We start from the raw sequence: 15,381 nt of genomic DNA, 5'->3' as shown, positions 1-15,381 counted from the left end.
CCCATGGCCATGATGTTTGATCTGATGGTGACTTTGGCCTGATCTAATGCAAAAATCATGAGGATTCATCAGGATGCGTGTTTTTTAACCATGTTTTTGCTCCATTTCGGCAGCACGAAACAGTGGATGCGTGATTTCTTTGGTTCTGCTTACAGACTAAAAAGTGGTCTACAGTATCATGGTGTTTTTATTTTGTTTCACTGTAAAAATCATATGAATTCATGAGGATCCATGCCTCGGATCCATGTTTTTGTGGTGCTGCATCCATGTTTTTGATAGTCCAGTCTGTAGGCGTGCCTTCCAGGTGTGATTTGACACTGCATTTGTTGGAGTTATTTTTTAAAAAGTGGAGGATCCATGAGGATCTGTGTAGATCCGCCTTTAACACAGACACAAGTGCACAATTATCAAGAACTGAATCCTACACAGTTCTGACCCACCAGTTAGGCTTTAGTGGGTCTGCTCTGGAGGAGGCTCTGAAAAACGGGACAAGAGCGTGCATTAAGACCGGCCAAGATCATGCGAACAGAGTCAATATTTTAATTAATATTGGTTTATTAATTGGTTTATTAATTACAAGCAAACAGCAAAGAACCTGCACAAACAACGCTAACACCAAACCCTACGTATAGTAAGTAAAATAGAAAAATCGCCACCCGACCCCACCCCCACCCATCGTTCCCCCTCTCCACCTATTTCCCCTTTTCTTCCTAATGTCTCAACAAATGATTTATAAAAATGTTACATGGGGGAAAAAACATGAAAGAGAGACATTGCACACTTTTGTAAATCAACAAAATCTTTAATAAATAAATAAATAAATAAATAAATAACTACTAGTCATAAAAAAGGGCCTCCTCACCTGAAAGACATCAAAGCCCACCTGAAGTCCCAAAACAAAACTATCATATCCTGATCCACGCAGAGCCATCCGTGTATGGAGCGATCTGTGTTGATCTGGATCTGATAGTTTACGACTCCCTGTTGTAGGGTATAACATGTATAATAGTATGTTTTGGGACTTCAGGTGGACTTTGATGTCCTTCAGGTGAGCTTTGGGGCGTACGGCTTTCCTCCATCTCTACTGCGCAGGATTCCTCGGGAATGACAAGATCTTTTGCACAGCTTTCCTCCATCTCAACTGTGGAGGATTTCTCTTGAATTACCAGATCTAGCAAACAACCACACTTCGAACAAGTAGTTAGACTCTCGCTATTCACTGCACTTCCTGGGGTAATCACCACTACAGTTTCTATTAGAGATGTATTGGTTGTGGTGGTCCTGATGCAACATCTCTCAATCCCAACCAATGCTGCACTCAGCAGCTGGAAACCTGCAGCGATATAGCCTAGATATATAGAAGGTCCAATATGCTGCTCGCTGGGAATTTGAGGCAATTCAAAAGTTTCAGGGAAGTCAATTTCCCCATTTTGTAAGACAGCAGACATGTTCCATACCACAGAAATCAGGACAAGTATCCCTGCAACTAAGTTCAGCAGAGCTCCAAGCCTAAAAAAGCGAAAGAGAAAATCCTTATGTTTTTTTGGCTTGAACACATTGTACAAGGCAAATGAAATTAATCCTAGGGCCACTGAATTCATAATGGAAGCTAATGCCATTAAATCCTGTGCAATAAAAATTTCCCTCGGGAGGGTTCGATGCTGCTCATTGAGATCTTCGCAATGCCAAAAAGAGTTTCCGTCGTTAGAAGGGTCTTTCCAAAAGCAGACATCCCAGATTCCAATCCAGATGTTTTCAGAGCCAATCCCCTTGATATTTTCCACACGCCACACTCTCCAGTTGACACTGAGTGTTGACACAATGCACATCAGCAAGGCCAAAATATCCACCAGGAATGCATATATCTGGAGGCCGGAAACTAGGCTGAGCCACCTGACGACCAGGGAGCCTTCTTTCACCCGCAGGGGGGGATTGGAGACGAGGGGACCAGGGGAGACATTGGCAGACATCCTGGAAACAAAAGAGAAGACAAGATGCAGTGAGAGAGGGAATAACAAGCATGTCTAGTCATTGAAGGACATCCTCCCTCCTGCATTCTTCCTTCTATGCACAAAAAGAAGCAGCAAAAGAGAGAGTTCCCCTGCTCTCTCCCACCCCCTGGTTAGGTAGAGACACCTGATCCAGAGAAGCCGACACTCATGCTTTCTTCCAGCACACTGCTACTGATTTAATCTACTGTTGCATTGTTCCTGTGAAAATGGCCAGAACCTCAGCAACCTGTTGTGGATGGGAAGCTGCTCATGGTTTTGCTGTTTTGTGGGTTAAACCACAGAGCCTAGGATTTGCCGATCAGAAGGTTGCTGGTTCGAATCCCCGCGACGGGGTGAGCTCCCGTTGCTCGGTCCCTGCTCCTGCCAACCTAGCAGTTCGAAAGCACGTCAAAGTGCAAGTAGATAAATAGGTACTGCTCCGACGGGAAGGCAAACAGCGTTTCTGTGCGCTGCTCTGATTCGCCAGAAGCGGCTTAATAATGACCCGGAAGCTGTATGCCGGCTCCCTTGGCCAATAAAGCGAGATGAGCACCACAACCCCAGAGTCGGTCAGAACTGGACCTAATGGTCAGGGGTCCCTTTACCTTTACTGCACCTATCTTTTTCCACTGAGCATAAACACAGCTGATGGCATAGTGAGGAATGTTTAATCCATAAACTTACGTGAAATGCCTTCCTCAGCTACAGTATAGCGTGCCAGGAACAGCGCAGGTATTTGCTAGGTGCTCCTGAGCCTCAAAAAGACTGAGCTGTTGGCCACTGAGCTGACGTACGCCTGAGCAGCCGGTCAGCCACAGCAGCAACTGCTCTGCAGAATTCTTAGGTCAGTTACAGTCCAGTTAGAATCCTGACAACAACACAAATCATAACTCCAGGGTACTGGTCATTTGGAACATCAGGAAGTGGAAAATGGGAGGGAACTCAGTTCCCTTCTTTCCCAAAACAGAGTGTCTATTTCAGGACACTGCGCAGTTAAAACGCGTTCTTCCTGAAGTCAGATTCAGAGCAGTTCCAGCAGTAAAAATGGTGATACAGTTTGTGTATCTCAGTACAGATTTGTTTGATGGTCCTGAATGCATTTCATAAAGGATCTCCATGTACAAGAAAGGCTAATAGCATGAGGCCCTGAACAATAAGAATTGCCTTGGCAAAATTATTGAAGACTCCTTACAAACCTCTCATTCTTCTTCCCCATCCCCTTATAGTAAGGGAGAAGATCTTAGCTCTTTTCCTTTGCACTGGGACAACATGGAATTTGTGCCATGGGACCCCATCACTCACACCAATACGGGCAACACCATTTTCAGAACCTAGGTGCCCATGATTTAAAATCGCTTTCCTAAGACACTTCCGTCAAAATATTTGTGTTGCTTTCTTTCTGTTCCTTTCTGTGTTGATGCTCCGAATGTGAGCTGCTCAACTGCATGCAGTTTCCACTGAAGTATATGTGTGTGATTAACATTCGGCCAAGCAATGGGCCTAAATAACTTTGGGAGCCAGCCTTTAAAAATCTAAAGTAGATATCAAATTCAGAGGAATTAAAAGCTGTCATCTTTTTGACTATTTGAAACATCTTAGAACATACACAAATGTTAATGTTGGAAGGAAGGCAGCAAATGGAGCATTGGAGCCATCCATTCATCCCAGGAGTTGTGACCATTGATAAGATGAAGCACTTTCACATCGCATGGCAGTGTGCAGTGCTTTTAAAAAGGTAAAGGTAAAGGACCCCTGACAGTTAAGTCCAGTCACGGCTCTGGGGTTGCGCCACTCATTGGGTTTACTGGCCGAGGGAGCTGACATTGGTCCGCAGACAATTTTTCCGGGTCATGTGGCCAGCAAGACTAAGCCGCTTCTGGTGAAACCAGAGCAGCGCACAGAAACGCCGTCTACCGTCCTGCTGGAGCGGGACCTACTTATCTACTTGCACTTTTTAGCAAGCTTTCGAACTTGAAAGTCTTGACAAGCTCTTTCAAATGATCTAATGAAAGCCTCAGGGCAAACTTTTTCCTTAAACTCAGGAAAACGCTTTAAATCTACCTTCACTTGAGTTGGACTACTGGTGTTATTACTATTATTTTGATTCTCCGTAGCTGCCAATTCCAGTTTCCTCATCTCCAACTGAAATTGCATTCCTTCTAATTCCTGTGCAGATTTAATCTTTTCCAATTCCAATCTATATTCTTGTTCTAACTTCCACTTTTCAAATTCTTCAGAGAATTTTGGACCTCCTGCCTCAGGTTGAATATTAGTTATATTTTCTAAACTCTGCTTTTCCCTCTGAGGATTTCCATTCTCCTCTCCTTCAGAGCTTTCATAAGTTGTTTCCCTCACAGGGTTTCTTATCTTTTTGGGTGGCATATTGTGTGAGTGAGAATTATCAATAAATCAACAAAATAAGAGAAATTTCCTCTCAGTTCTGTTTCTTCTGGCTAGGCTTCTCTCAAGACTCTGGTCCCAAAGTTCTGCTATGGGTTTTCTCTCTAACCCTTCAAGTTCTCCTTCCTCTGACCACGAGCCTAAATCTTCATCTACCAGAACAGACTTTGAGCTCTTTTTCTCTTTGTTATCTTGGCTTTGCGGCTTATCTTGGGTACCTCACAACTACACCCCCCCCCCCCTGCTAGGTAATCCCTTCACAGATTTACCCTTCCCCCTCCAGGTGTCTTGTATTTCCCACCGAATCCCACCACTACCTGTGATGACAGGTAGTGATGTTATTCCACCGCAGGTACAGTTGTGATCCCACCTACGGTTGTTATCCCACCTCTGCCACCACTTTTCTGACGATCACAGAAAAGGTTTTTCATTCCAGCAAAAATCTGACGTTCCGGAAATAACTCAAAAATGGTGCCAAACTGTTGCAAACGATCCCCTGAAAGGTTTTTCGGTAGAAACAGATGGGTTTTTATCATCGGAAACAGAATTAGCCCTCGACGTCTGAACAACATTTTTTTGAAAAAAATCCCTTAGCCGTGCGGTCAGAATTTCAGCAAAAATCTGACGTTCCGGAATTAATTCAAAAATGGTGCCAAACTGTTGCAAACGATCCCCTGAAAGGTTCTTCGGTGGAAACAGATGGGTTTTTATCATCGGAAACAGAATTAGCCCTCGACGTCTGAACAACATTTTTTTGAAAAAAATCCCTAAGCCACGCGGTCAGAATTTCAGCAAAAATCTGACGTTCCGGAATTAATTCAAAAATGGTGCCAAACTGTTGCAAACGATCCCCTGAAAGGTTTTTCCGTGGAAACAGATGGGTTTTTATCATCGGAAACAGAATTATCCCTCGACGTCTGAACAACCTTTTTTTGAAAAAATCCCTAAGCCGCGCGGTCAGAATTTCAGCAAAAATGTGGCGTTCTGCAATTCACTCAAAAATGGTGCCAAACTGTTGCAAACGATCCCCTGAAAGGTTTTTCGGTGGAAACAGATGGGTTTTTATCATCGGAAACAGAATTAGCCCTCGACGTCTGAACAACATTTTTTTGAAAAAAATCCCAAAGCCGCGCGGTCAGAATTTCAGCAAAAATCTGACGTTCCGGAATTAATTCAAAAATGGTGCCAAACTGTTGCAAACGATCCCCTGAAAGGTTCTTCGGTGGAAACAGATGGGTTTTTATCATCGCAAACAGAATTAGCCCTCGACGTCTGAACAACATTTTTTTTTGAAAAAAATCCCTAAGCCGCGCGGTCAGAATTTCAGCAAAAATCTGACGTTCCGGAATTAATTCAAAAATGGTGCCAAACTGTTGCAAACGATCCCCTGAAAGGTTTTTCCGTGGAAACAGATGGGTTTTTATCATCGGAAACAGAATTATCCCTCGACGTCTGAACAACCTTTTTTTGAAAAAATCCCTAAGCCGCGCGGTCAGAATTTCAGCAAAAATGTGGCGTTCTGCAATTCACTCAAAAATGGTGCCAAAGTGTTGCAAGCGATCCCCTGAAAGGTTTTTCGGTGGAAACAGATGGGTTTTTATCATGGGAAACAGAATTAGCCCTCGACGTCTGAACAACATTTTTTTGAAAAAAATCCCTAAGCCGTGCGGTCAGAATTTCAGCAAAAATCTGACGTTCCGGAATTAATTCAAAAATGGTGCCAAACTGTTGCAAACGATCCCCTGAAAGGTTCTTCGGTGGAAACAGATGGGTTTTTATCATCGGAAACAGAATTAGCCCTCGACGTCTGAACAACATTTTTTTGAAAAAAATCCCTAAGCCACGCGGTCAGAATTTCAGCAAAAATCTGACGTTCCGGAATAAATTCAAAAATGGTGCCAAACTGTTGCAAACGATCCCCTGAAAGGTTTTTCCGTGGAAACAGATGGGTTTTTATCATCGGAAACAGAATTATCCCTCGACGTCTGAACAACCTTTTTTTGAAAAAAATCCCTAAGCCGCGCGGTCAGAATTTCAGCAAAAATGTGGCGTTCTGCAATTCACTCAAAAATGGTGCCAAACTGTTGCAAACGATCCCCTGAAAGGTTTTTCGGTGGAAACAGATGGGTTTTTATCATCGGAAACAGAATTAGCCCTCGACGTCTGAACAACATTTTTTTGAAAAAAATCCCTAAGCCGCGCGGTCAGAATTTCAGCAAAAATCTGACGTTCCGGAATTAATTCAAAAATGGTGCCAAACTGTTGCAAACGATCCCCTGAAAGGTTCTTCGGTGGAAACAGATGGGTTTTTATCATCGGAAACAGAATTAGCCCTCGACGTCTGAACAACATTTTTTTTGAAAAAAATCCCTAAGCCGCGCGGTCAGAATTTCAGCAAAAATCTGACGTTCCGGAATTAATTCAAAAATGGTGCCAAACTGTTGCAAACGATCCCCTGAAAGGTTTTTCCGTGGAAACAGATGGGTTTTTATCATCGGAAACAGAATTATCCCTCGACGTCTGAACAACCTTTTTTTGAAAAAATCCCTAAGCCGCGCGGTCAGAATTTCAGCAAAAATGTGGCGTTCTGCAATTCACTCAAAAATGGTGCCAAAGTGTTGCAAGCGATCCCCTGAAAGGTTTTTCGGTGGAAACAGATGGGTTTTTATCATGGGAAACAGAATTAGCCCTCGACGTCTGAACAACATTTTTTTGAAAAAATCCCTAAGCCGCGCGGTCAGAATTTCAGCAAAAATCTGACGTTCTGCAATTCACTCAAAAATGGTGCCAAACTGTTGCAAACGATCCCCTGAAAGGTTTCTCGGTGGAAACAGATGGGTTTTTATCATCGGAAACAGAATTAGCCCTCGACGTCCTAACACCTTTTTTTTTGAAAAAATCCCTAAGCTGCGCGGTCAGAATTTCAGCAAAAATGTGACGTTCTGCAATTCACTCAAAAATGGTGCCAAAGTGTTGCAAGCGATCCCCTGAAAGGTTTTTCCGTGGAAACAGATGGGTTTTTATCATCGGAAACAGAATTAGCCCTCGACGTCTGAAGAACTTTTTTTTGAAAAAATCCCAAAGCCGCGCGGTCAGAATTTCAGCAAAGATCTGACGTTCTGGAATTAACTCAAAAATGATGCCAAACTGTTGCAAACGATCCCCTGAAAGGTTTCTCGGTGGAAACAGATGGGTTTTTATCATCGGAAACAGAATTAGCCCTCGACGTCTGAACAACTTTTTTTTTGAAAAAATCCCTAAGCCGCGCGGTCAGAATTTCAGCAAAAATGTGACGTTCTGCAATTCATTCAAAAATGGTGCCAAAGTGTTGCAAACGATCCTCTGAAAGGTTTTTCGGTGGAAACAGATGGGTTTTTCTCATCGGAAACAGAATTAGCTCTCGACGTCTGAACAACATTTTTTTGAAAAAAAATCCCTAAGCCACGCGGTCAGAATTTCAGCAAAAATGTGGCGTTCTGCAATTCACTCAAAAATGGTGCCAAACTGTTGCAAACGATCCCCTGAAAGGTTTTTCGGTGGAAGCAGATGGGTTTTTATCATCGGAAACAGAATTAGCCCTCGACGTCTGAGCAACATTTTTTTGAAAAAAATCCCTAAGCCGCGCGGTCAGAATTTCAGCAAAAATCTGACGTTCCGGAATTAATTCAAAAATGGTGCCAAACTGTTGCAAACGATCCCCTGAAAGGTTCTTCGGTGGAAACAGATGGATTTTTATCATCGGAAACAGAATTAGCCCTCGACGTCTGAACAACATTTTTTTTGAAAAAAATCCCTAAGCCGCGCGGTCAGAATTTCAGCAAAAATCTGACGTTCCGGAATTAATTCAAAAATGGTGCCAAACTGTTGCAAACGATCCCCTGAAAGGTTTTTCCGTGGAAACAGATGGGTTTTTATCATCGGAAACAGAATTATCCCTCAACGTCTGAACAACCTTTTTTTGAAAAAATCCCTAAGCCGCGCGGTCAGAATTTCAGCAAAAATCTGACGTTCCGGAATTAATTCAAAAATGGTGCCAAACTGTTGCAAACGATCCCCTGAAAGGTTCTTCGGTGGAAACAGATGGGTTTTTATCATCGGAAACAGAATTAGCCCTCGACGTCTGAACAACATTTTTTTTGAAAAAAATCCCTAAGCCGCGCGGTCAGAATTTCAGCAAAAATCTGACGTTCCGGAATTAATTCAAAAATGGTGCCAAACTGTTGCAAACGATCCCCTGAAAGGTTTTTCCGTGGAAACAGATGGGTTTTTATCATCGGAAACAGAATTATCCCTCGACGTCTGAACAACCTTTTTTTGAAAAAATCCCTAAGCCGCGCGGTCAGAATTTCAGCAAAAATGTGGCGTTCTGCAATTCACTCAAAAATGGTGCCAAAGTGTTGCAAGCGATCCCCTGAAAGGTTTTTCGGTGGAAACAGATGGGTTTTTATCATGGGAAACAGAATTAGCCCTCGACGTCTGAACAACATTTTTTTGAAAAAATCCCTAAGCCGCGCGGTCAGAATTTCAGCAAAAATCTGACGTTCTGCAATTCACTCAAAAATGGTGCCAAACTGTTGCAAACGATCCCCTGAAAGGTTTCTCGGTGGAAACAGATGGGTTTTTATCATCGGAAACAGAATTAGCCCTCGACGTCCTAACACCTTTTTTTTTGAAAAAATCCCTAAGCTGCGCGGTCAGAATTTCAGCAAAAATGTGACGTTCTGCAATTCACTCAAAAATGGTGCCAAAGTGTTGCAAGCGATCCCCTGAAAGGTTTTTCCGTGGAAACAGATGGGTTTTTATCATCGGAAACAGAATTAGCCCTCGACGTCTGAAGAACTTTTTTTTGAAAAAATCCCAAAGCCGCGCGGTCAGAATTTCAGCAAAGATCTGACGTTCTGGAATTAACTCAAAAATGATGCCAAACTGTTGCAAACGATCCCCTGAAAGGTTTCTCGGTGGAAACAGATGAGTTTTTATCATCGGAAACAGAATTAGCCCTCGACGTCTGAACAACTTTTTTTTTGAAAAAATCCCTAAGCCGCGCGGTCAGAATTTCAGCAAAAATGTGACGTTCTGCAATTCATTCAAAAATGGTGCCAAAGTGTTGCAAACGATCCTCTGAAAGGTTTTTCGGTGGAAACAGATGGGTTTTTCTCATCGGAAACAGAATTAGCTCTCGACGTCTGAACAACATTTTTTTGAAAAAAATCCCTAAGCCACGCGGTCAGAATTTCAGCAAAAATCTGACGTTCCGGAATTAATTCAAAAATGGTGCCAAACTGTTGCAAACGATCCCCTGAAAGGTTTTTCCGTGGAAACAGATGGGTTTTTATCATCGGAAACAGAATTATCCCTCGACGTCTGAACAACCTTTTTTTGAAAAAATCCCTAAGCCGCGCGGTCAGAATTTCAGCAAAAATGTGGCGTTCTGCAATTCACTCAAAAATGGTGCCAAACTGTTGCAAACGATCCCCTGAAAGGTTTTTCGGTGGAAACAGATGGGTTTTTATCATCGGAAACAGAATTAGCCCTCGACGTCTGAGCAACATTTTTTTGAAAAAAATCCCTAAGCCGCGCGGTCAGAATTTCAGCAAAAATCTGACGTTCCGGAATTAATTCAAAAATGGTGCCAAACTGTTGCAAACGATCCCCTGAAAGGTTCTTCGGTGGAAACAGATGGTTTTTTATCATCGGAAACAGAATTAGCCCTCGACGTCTGAACAACATTTTTTTTGAAAAAAATCCCTAAGCCGCGCGGTCAGAATTTCAGCAAAAATCTGACGTTCCGGAATTAATTCAAAAATGGTGCCAAACTGTTGCAAACGATCCCCTGAAAGGTTTTTCCGTGGAAACAGATGGGTTTTTATCATCGGAAACAGAATTATCCCTCAACGTCTGAACAACCTTTTTTTGAAAAAATCCCTAAGCCGCGCGGTCAGAATTTCAGCAAAAATGTGGCGTTCTGCAATTCACTCAAAAATGGTGCCAAAGTGTTGCAAGCGATCCCCTGAAAGGTTTTTCGGTGGAAACAGATGGGTTTTTATCATGGGAAACAGAATTAGCCCTCGACGTCTGAACAACATTTTTTTGAAAAAATCCCTAAGCCGCGCGGTCAGAATTTCAGCAAAAATCTGACGTTCTGCAATTCACTCAAAAATGGTGCCAAACTGTTGCAAACGATCCCCTGAAAGGTTTATCGGTGGAAACAGATGGGTTTTTATCATCGGAAACAGAATTAGCCCTCGACGTCCTAACACCTTTTTTTTTGAAAAAATCCCTAAGCTGCGCGGTCAGAATTTCAGCAAAAATGTGACGTTCTGCAATTCACTCAAAAATGGTGCCAAAGTGTTGCAAGCGATCCCCTGAAAGGTTTTTCCGTGGAAACAGATGGGTTTTTATCATCGGAAACAGAATTAGCCCTCGACGTCTGAAGAACTTTTTTTTGAAAAAATCCCTAAGCCGCGCGGTCAGAATTTCAGCAAAGATCTGACGTTCTGGAATTAACTCAAAAATGGTGCCAAACTGTTGCAAACGATCCCCTGAAAGGTTTTTCGGTGGAAACAGATGGGTTTTTATCATGGGAAACAGAATTAGCCCTCGACGTCTGAACAACATTTTTTTGAAAAAATCCCTAAGCCGCGCGGTCAGAATTTCAGCAAAAATCTGACGTTCTGCAATTCACTCAAAAATGGTGCCAAACTGTTGCAAACGATCCCCTGAAAGGTTTCTCGGTGGAAACAGATGGGTTTTTATCATCGGAAACAGAATTAGCCCTCGACGTCCTAACACCTTTTTTTTTGAAAAAATCCCTAAGCTGCGCGGTCAGAATTTCAGCAAAAATGTGACGTTCTGCAATTCACTCAAAAATGGTGCCAAAGTGTTGCAAGCGATCCCCTGAAAGGTTTTTCCGTGGAAACAGATGGGTTTTTATCATCGGAAACAGAATTAGCCCTCGACGTCTGAAGAACTTTTTTTTGAAAAAATCCCTAAGCCGCGTGGTCAGAATTTCAGCAAAGATCTGACGTTCTGGAATTAACTCAAAAATGATGCCAAACTGTTGCAAACGATCCCCTGAAAGGTTTCTCGGTGGAAACAGATGGGTTATTATCATCGGAAACAGAATTAGCCCTCGACGTCTGAACAACTTTTTTTTTGAAAAAATCCCTAAGCCGCGCGGTCAGAATTTCAGCAAAAATGTGACGTTGTGCAATTCATTCAAAAATGGTGCCAAAGTGTTGCAAACGATCCTCTGAAAGGTTTTTCGGTGGAAACAGATGGGTTTTTCTCATCGGAAACAGAATTAGCTCTCGACGTCTGAACAACTTTTTAAAAAAAAATTCCCAAGGCGCGCGGTCAGAATTTCAGCAAAAATCTGACGTTCCGGAATTAATTCAAAAATGGTGCCAAACTGTTGCAAACGATCCCCTGAAAGGTTTTTCCGTGGAAACAGATGGGTTTTTATCATCGGAAACAGAATTAGCCCTCGACGTCTGAACAACATTTTTTTTGAAAAAAATCCCTAAGCCGCGCGGTCAGAATTTCAGCAAAAATCTGACGTTCTGGAATTAACTCAAAAATGATGCCAAACTGTTGCAAACGATCCCCTGAAAGGTTTCTCGGTGGAAACAGATGGGTTATTATCATCGGAAACAGAATTAGCCCTCGACGTCTGAACAACTTTTTTTTTGAAAAAATCCCTAAGCCGCGCGGTCAGAATTTCAGCAAAAATGTGACGTTGTGCAATTCATTCAAAAATGGTGCCAAAGTGTTGCAAACGATCCTCTGAAAGGTTTTTCGGTGGAAACAGATGGGTTTTTCTCATCGGAAACAGAATTAGCTCTCGACGTCTGAACAACTTTTTAAAAAAAAATTCCCAAGGCGCGCGGTCAGAATTTCAGCAAAAATCTGACGTTCCGGAATTAATTCAAAAATGGTGCCAAACTGTTGCAAACGATCCCCTGAAAGGTTTTTCCGTGGAAACAGATGGGTTTTTATCATCGGAAACAGAATTAGCCCTCGACGTCTGAACAACATTTTTTTTGAAAAAAATCCCTAAGCCGCGCGGTCAGAATTTCAGCAAAAATCTGACGTTCTGGAATTAACTCAAAAATGGTGCCAAACTGTTGCAAACGATCCCCTGAAAGGTTTTTCGGTGGAAACAGACGGGTTTTTATCATGGGAAACAGAATTAGCCCTCGACGTCTGAACAACATTTTTTTGAGAAAATCCCTAAGCCGCGCGGTCAGAATTTCAGCAAAAATGTGGCGTTCTGCAATTCACTCAAAAATGGTGCCAAACTGTTGCAAACGATCCCCTGAAAGGTTTTTCGGTGGAAACAGATGGGTTTTTATCATCGGAAACAGAATTAGCCCTCGACGTCTGAACAACATTTTTTTGAAAAAAATCCCTAAGCCGCGCGGTCAGAATTTCAGCAAAAATCTGACGTTCCGGAATTAATTCAAAAATGGTGCCAAAGTGTTGCAAACGATCCCCTGAAAGGTTCTTCGGTGGAAACAGATGGGTTTTTATCATCGGAAACAGAATTAGCCCTCGACGTCTGAACAACATTTTTTTTGAAAAAAATCCCTAAGCCGCGCGGTCAGAATTTCAGCAAAAATCTGACGTTCCGGAATTAATTCAAAAATGGTGCCAAACTGTTGCAAACGATCCCCTGAAAGGTTTTTCCGTGGAAACAGATGGGTTTTTATCATCGGAAACAGAATTATCCCTCGACGTCTGAACAACCTTTTTTTGAAAAAATCCCTAAGCCGCGCGGTCAGAATTTCAGCAAAAATGTGGCGTTCTGCAATTCACTCAAAAATGGTGCCAAAGTGTTGCAAGCGATCCCCTGAAAGGTTTTTCGGTGGAAACAGATGGGTTTTTATCATGGGAAACAGAATTAGCCCTCGACGTCTGAACAACATTTTTTTGAAAAAATCCCTAAGCCGCGCGGTCAGAATTTCAGCAAAAATCTGACGTTCTGCAATTCACTCAAAAATGGTGCCAAACTGTTGCAAACGATCCCCTGAAAGGTTTCTCGGTGGAAACAGATGGGTTTTTATCATCGGAAACAGAATTAGCCCTCGACGTCCTAACACTTTTTTTTTGAAAAAATCCCTAAGCTGCGCGGTCAGAATTTCAGCAAAAATGTGACGTTCTGCAATTCACTCAAAAATGGTGCCAAAGTGTTGCAAGCGATCCCCTGAAAGGTTTTTCCGTGGAAACAGATGGGTTTTTATCATCGGAAACAGAATTAGCCCTCGACGTCTGAAGAACTTTTTTTTGAAAAAATCCCAAAGCCGCGCGGTCAGAATTTCAGCAAAGATCTGACGTTCTGGAATTAACTCAAAAATGATGCCAAACTGTTGCAAACGATCCCCTGAAAGGTTTTTCGGTGGAAACAGATGGGTTTTTATCATCGGAAACAGAATTAGCCCTCGACGTCTGAACAACTTTTTTTTTGAAAAAATCCCTAAGCCGCGCGGTCAGAATTTCAGCAAAAATGTGACGTTCTGCAATTCATTCAAAAATGGTGCCAAAGTGTTGCAAACGATCCTCTGAAAGGTTTTTCGGTGGAAACAGATGGGTTTTTCTCATCGGAAACAGAATTAGCTCTCGACGTCTGAACAACATTTTTTTGAAAAAAATCCCTAAGCCACGCGGTCAGAATTTCAGCAAAAATCTGACGTTCCGGAATTAATTCAAAAATGGTGCCAAACTGTTGCAAACGATCCCCTGAAAGGTTTTTCCGTGGAAACAGATGGGTTTTTATCATCGGAAACAGAATTATCCCTCGACGTCTGAACAACCTTTTTTTGAAAAAATCCCTAAGCCGCGCGGTCAGAATTTCAGCAAAAATGTGGCGTTCTGCAATTCACTCAAAAATGGTGCCAAACTGTTGCAAACGATCCCCTGAAAGGTTTTTCGGTGGAAGCAGATGGGTTTTTATCATCGGAAACAGAATTAGCCCTCGACGTCTGAGCAACATTTTTTTGAAAAAAATCCCTAAGCCGCGCGGTCAGAATTTCAGCAAAAATCTGACGTTCCGGAATTAATTCAAAAATGGTGCCAAACTGTTGCAAACGATCCCCTGAAAGGTTCTTCGGTGGAAACAGATGGGTTTTTATCATCGGAAACAGAATTAGCCCTCAACGTCTGAACAACATTTTTTTTGAAAAAAATCCCTAAGCCGCGCGGTCAGAATTTCAGCAAAAATCTGACGTTCCGGAATTAATTCAAAAATGGTGCCAAACTGTTGCAAACGATCCCCTGAAAGGTTTTTCCGTGGAAACAGATGGGTTTTTATCATCGGAAACAGAATTATCCCTCAACGTCTGAACAACCTTTTTTTGAAAAAATCCCTAAGCCGCGCGGTCAGAATTTCAGCAAAAATCTGACGTTCCGGAATTAATTCAAAAATGGTGCCAAACTGTTGCAAACGATCCCCTGAAAGGTTCTTCGGTGGAAACAGATGGGTTTTTATCATCGGAAACAGAATTAGCCCTCGACGTCTGAACAACATTTTTTTTGAAAAAAATCCCTAAGCCGCGCGGTCAGAATTTCAGCAAAAATCTGACGTTCCGGAATTAATTCAAAAATGGTGCCAAACTGTTGCAAACGATCCCCTGAAAGGTTTTTCCGTGGAAACAGATGGGTTTTTATCATCGGAAACAGAATTATCCCTCGACGTCTGAACAACCTTTTTTTGAAAAAATCCCTAAGCCGCGCGGTCAGAATTTCAGCAAAAATGTGGCGTTCTGCAATTCACTCAAAAATGGTGCCAAAGTGTTGCAAGCGATCCCCTGAAAGGTTTTTCGGTGGAAACAGATGGGTTTTTATCATGGGAAACAGAATTAGCCCTCGACGTCTGAACAACATTTTTTTGAAAAAATCCCTAAGCCGCGCGGTCAGAATTTCAGCAAAAATCTGACGTTCTGCAATTCACTCAAAAATGGTGCCAAACTGTTGCAAACGATCCCCTGAAAGG

The 15,381-nt window shown here is 42.4% G+C and overlaps 1 long non-coding RNA gene across 1 annotated transcript; it reads right to left on the bottom strand.

Annotated features, from left to right (window-relative positions):
• Positions 1 to 781: 781 nt before the first annotated feature.
• On the bottom strand, positions 782 to 3,202 carry LOC310671786. The gene is made up of 2 exons (XR_014508190.1): positions 2,676 to 3,202; positions 782 to 1,971 (listed from the first exon to the last, which is right to left on the bottom strand). It is a non-coding gene; the product is annotated as an uncharacterized lncRNA (long non-coding RNA).
• Between the last annotated feature and the right edge of the window lie 12,179 nt (positions 3,203 to 15,381).

The sequence above is a fragment of the Podarcis tiliguerta genome (assembly GCF_965153285.1).
Source record: "Podarcis tiliguerta genome assembly, chromosome: 2".
Lineage (NCBI taxonomy): Eukaryota > Metazoa > Chordata > Lepidosauria > Squamata > Lacertidae > Podarcis > Podarcis tiliguerta.
This window is presented reverse-complemented; position numbering and strand designations above follow the sequence as displayed.